At 42.1% G+C, this 5,139-nt stretch overlaps 1 protein-coding gene across 2 annotated transcripts in view; it reads left to right on the forward strand.

Moving 5' to 3' along the window:
• Positions 1-5,139, forward strand: part of Mpzl1 (myelin protein zero like 1) — a 43,908-nt gene that overhangs the window by 35,977 nt on the left and 2,792 nt on the right. The gene's annotated exons all lie outside the window — the stretch shown is intronic.

Here is a 5,139-nt window from a genome sequence, read left to right on the forward strand (position 1 = left end):
GAGAGAGAGAGGGAGGGAGGGAGAGAGGGAGGGAGGGAGGGAGGGAGGGAGAGAGAGAAAGAGAGAGAAAGAGAGAAAGAGAAGGAGGGAGGCAGGTAACTAAAAGAAATCAGGGGAAACCAACTGTCCACTGGGGTCTGGGAGCTGGAGAGATGGCTCAGCAGTTAAGAATTCTTGCATTTACAAAGGACCTAGGTTTGGTTCCTATTACCCACAGAGTAGCTCACGGTTGTTTATAACTCCAATTCTAGGGGATCTGACACCCCCTTTTGGCTTCCTTGGGTACTAGGCACACACATGGTACACATACAAATATGCAAACAAACATTCATACACATAAAGCAATTAATAAATCCTGTAGAGTATGGACCCAGAAATAATGGACATAATGGGATTCTTAAATAAGAACGGTAAGCCGGGCGGTGGTGGCGCACGCCTTTAATCCCAGCACTTGGGAGGCAGAGGCAGGCGAATCTCTGAGTTCGAGGCCAGCCTGGTCTACAAGAGCTAGTTCCAGGACAGGCTCCAAAGCTACAGAGAAACCCTGTCTCAAAAAACTAAAAGAAAAAGAATTATGGTAAAGATGTTTTCTTACAAGTAAACGAGGAGCTAGAATTTTGCACATAATGAGGAAAGGAAGACGGGTCAGACAGGCGGAGTGGGGAATGAAAACGCTGGGTGCCGCTCACAGACCAGAGCAGCTGTGTTGCCTCAGATGCAGTCCCAGTGCTTGCGGGGCAGAGACAGACTGATCACAGGCTTGAGGCCAGCGTGAGTTACAGAGTGGGAGTGATGAAAATTCAGGGGGATGCGACAACAAAGATTAGCAATAGATTCTATCCAAAATGAAGTATGCTGAAAACAAAATACAACCAGAATTTTACATTTAATTTTTTTTCTGGGGGAGGGGGGGCTGCCTTTGACTATGACTAAAATCATAGGAAGCAAAACTGAGAATGAAAAGGGACTTAGTAAACTCAGCCATATTAATTACACTGATTGTAAATATTCAGAATACTCAGTTAAAAGTTGGAGGGGGTCAGGGACCTCAGTGGCAGTGTGTGTGTGTGTGTGTGTGTGTGTGTGTGTGTGTGTGTGTGTGTAGGTGTGTGTGTGTGCATTGCCTGTCTGTGGAATTTGTGAAACCACTGACAATACTATGAAATGAATCGTATGATTTTCAGATTTATTGGGTAGATTTGTTTTGTTTTAATGATTATTTCCATGGTTATGCTAGGTCATATCAGAGGCTTCTATGCTAGGGTTCAAAATCTACTTCAGATAATCCTTCGTTCCCACAATCCTCAGACACTAGTAGTCCTAATGGATGCTTTTGCTCACCTCAGCACCACCTTCAGATAATGTGCCTGCCGTACCTCCCTCCGAGGCTAGCCGCTCTGGAGAGTCCCAGGAGTGCCTCATATCTGAGGGTACTTTTGTTCCCTCGGTGTTCATCAGGGCCGCAGCATTATTGCTGCGATGAAGTTCAAGTGCACTCCCTACTCATCCTCTGTAGCACAGTTTATAGAAACCCAGAGACAGAAACTGGGGTTCAGCCTGAAGGTCAGAAAAGCCACTGGCTCTTACCTCTACCTCAGTCTGAAATGGTGATCTTGCCCCCAGGAATCTCAGAATGAGACTGTGTGGGAGATGTGTGTCTCCTCCCATTTTATATTCCTCTCTAATGCTAGGATTAAAGGCGTGCCTCACTACCACCCTGTTTCTATGACAGCTAGTGTGGCTGCTGAGATTAAAGGTGTGTGTCGCCACTGCCTATAAGGCTGATCAGGGCAGCTGTTTTACTCTCTGAACTTCAGGCAAGCTTTATTAAAATACAAATGAAGTATCACTACAGTCCTCTGCATGGTTTCTTTTTTCAGGTTTGTTTTTTAGAGACAGGGTCTTGTCATATGTAGCCCAGCCTGGCCTTGAACTTTAAGCAATTCTCCTATCTTAGACTACTAAATGCTAGGGTTACAAGGGACCACCACTATGACTAGCTTCAAACTACTTTGTTTTGCAGCCCCTTTTTTCTCAGCCTCGGATGGCTGCCTTGCTTTTGGCATCATGTAAAAATCGGTAAAAGGAAGAAACTCCGGGTCTCCTCGTGTGCAGTCTCTATCGTGAATGAGACATTTGCCAGAAGCCCCCACAGACTTTTTTTCTAGCCCCTTAGGCTAAAAGCAGGTCACTTCTTCTAGTCACCTGCAAGGGTCAGTAACTGGACTGAAATAACATCTTGGTTCACCCTAGAGACCCATATAAATTTCTTTGCCTCAGAAGGAGATGATGGTGACTAGCAGAAGCACAGGAAGGTTCCGCCAACATAGCAGGAGGCAGGGTGGGTTTGGGATCGAGTTAGGAAGGCTCTGGCTGAAACATCATCCTTCACAATAGCCACAAATAGCATAAAATATCTCATAGTAACTAACTCTAATCAAACAAGTGAAAGACCTGTATGACAAGAACTTTAAATCTTTGAAGAAAGAAATTTGAAGAAGACACCAGAAAATGGAAAGATCTCCCATGCTCTTGGGTAGGAATTAACATAGTAAAAATGGCAATCTTACTAAAAGCAATCTACAGATTCAACGCAATGCCCATCGAAATCCCAGCAAAATTCTTCACAGACCTCAAAAGAGCAGTATTCAACTTCATGTGGAAAAGCAAAAAAAAAAAAAAAACACAAAACAACCAGGATAGTTAAAACAATCTTGTACACTAAAGGAACTTCTGGAGGCATCACAATCCCTAACTTCAAACTCTACTACAGAGTTACAGTTTACTGAAAACAGCCTGCTATTGGCATAAAAACAGACAGGAGGAACCGAATCGAAGACCCAGATATTAATCTACACACCTTCAAAAGCCTGATTTTTGACAAAGAAGCAAAAAAGTATAAAATAGAAAAAAGAAAGCATATTCAACAAATGGTGCTGTCATAACTAGATATTAACATGTAGAAGAATGAAAATAGATCCTTATCTATTGCCATACACAAAACTCGAGTCCAAATGGATCAATGCCCTCAATATAAAGTCAACTACACTGAACCTCCTAGAAGAGAAAGTGGGAAGTACAATTGAATGCATTGGCACAGAAGACTGCTTCCTAAATAAAACCCCAGTAGCATAGACACTGAGAGAAACAATAAATGGGAACTCCTAAAACTGAAAAGCTTCTGTAAAGCAAAGGACACGGTCAACAAGACAAAACGACAGCCTACAGAATGGGAAAAGATCGTCACGAACCCAACATTGGGCACAGGGCTGATCTCCAAAATATACAAAGAACTCAAGAAATTGGTTATGAAAAGAATAAATAACCCAATAAAAAATGGGGTATAGACCTAAACAAAGAACTCTCAACAGAGGAATCTAAAATGGCTGAAAGACACTTAAGGAAATGCTCAACATCCTTAGCCATTAGAGAAATGCAGATCAAAACAACTCTGAGATTCCATCTTACACCTGTAAGAACGGCCAACATCAAGAACACTGATGACAACTTATGCTGGAGAGGATGTGGGGTAACAGGAGTGCAAAGTGGTACAGCCCCTTTGGATATCAGTATGGTGATTTCTCAGAAAATTAGGAAACAACCTTCCTCAAGACCCAGCAATACCACTTTTGGTTTATATACCCAAAGGATGCTCAATCATACCACAAGGACATGTGCTCAACTATGTTTATAGCAGCATTGTTTGTCATAGCCAGAACCTGAAAACAACCTGAATGCCCCTTGACTGAAGAATGGATAAGGAAAATGTGGTATGTTTACACAATGGAGTACTACACAGAAAAAAAAAAAAGACATCTTGAAATTTGCTGGCAAATGTATGGATCTAGAAAACATATTGAGAGAGGTAACCCAGACCCAGGAAAACAAATATCATATGTACTCACTCATAAGTGGCTTTTAGACATAAAGCAGTGAAAATCAGCCTACAAATCACAATCCCAGAGAACCTAGACAATAGTAAGAATCCTAAGAGAGACATACATGGATTTAATCTATATGGGAAATAGAAAAAGATAAGATATCCTGAGTAAACTGGGAACATGGGGACCATGGGAGAGGGAAGGGGAGAGGAGAGCAAAGGAGGGGAGCCAAGAAAAATGTAGAGCTCAATAAAATCAATTAAAAAAATAAAAAGGAAGGCTCTGCCTAGAGCTTGGGGCACTATAGCACAGGAAGAAAGATGAGCAAGAAACTTCCCTTTATCAAGCTTAAATTTTACCACAACTAGTTTAAGATAATTTTTGTGACTATTTGAGTAGCTGGGTCATTTTCTGGACAGAGTCAATACTTGATATGCAAAAGACAAGTATCTGGAGAGCAGCAGTTTGATGGAATATTTATATATTTGTCCCTGGGAAGTTTCAAGATCTCATGCAGCTTCCCATTTAGTCTTCACAGTGGTTCTGCATGATGTAATATTTTATCACCTCTGTGTTGCTCTGAAGGCTTCTGTGAGCTGAAGCGATTAGACCTTGATTGTCTGGTTCTAAGACACACGCAAATTCTTCCCTGCTTGACCAATTCTTCTCAACTCTCTTGATAATCAGAACTGATCTCTTTTGTCTCAGAGTCAAAACACACAGCGTTTCGCTTGTATTTGCCTTTTAAGACACAGTGAAGTAAATCCTAGAAATAGTGTTTGGCCAACAGTCGGTGAGCATATGGTGAAGGCAGGTGTTTCCCCTCAGGGAGCGCTAAGGGGTTGCAGGTGAGTCTTTCAGGCTGTGAAGTAGACACAGCTGGGTCTCTGAGTTCCAGGCCAGCTAAGGCTACAAGAGTGACACCCTGGTCTCAAAAAAAGAAAAAAAGTGAGTCATTGTATGCCTGAGAGACCAGAGTCAAATTATCCAACACTGAAGAGTCTCTGCAAAATGTACTGCTGGACATTTGTAAGGACTCAAGCAGAGTCGCCACCGTGCAGAGACTTCTAGAAGGACCTTCTTTTGGGACTTTCTTCTACCTTCAGCAGTGTGTTCTAGTATGAAATTAAATTTGATAGAGGTAGAATTGAGAGCTAATCACATCTCTCGTTGAACGAGTTCAGCTGAAAGAATAGACCACATCAAGCAATGTGCTTCTTGAAACTGTGTTTTGTTTTTTGAGGCAGGATCCCTCTGT

The sequence above is a fragment of the Microtus ochrogaster genome, unplaced genomic scaffold (assembly GCF_000317375.1).
Source record: "Microtus ochrogaster isolate Prairie Vole_2 unplaced genomic scaffold, MicOch1.0 UNK70, whole genome shotgun sequence".
Taxonomy (NCBI): Eukaryota; Metazoa; Chordata; class Mammalia; order Rodentia; family Cricetidae; genus Microtus; species Microtus ochrogaster.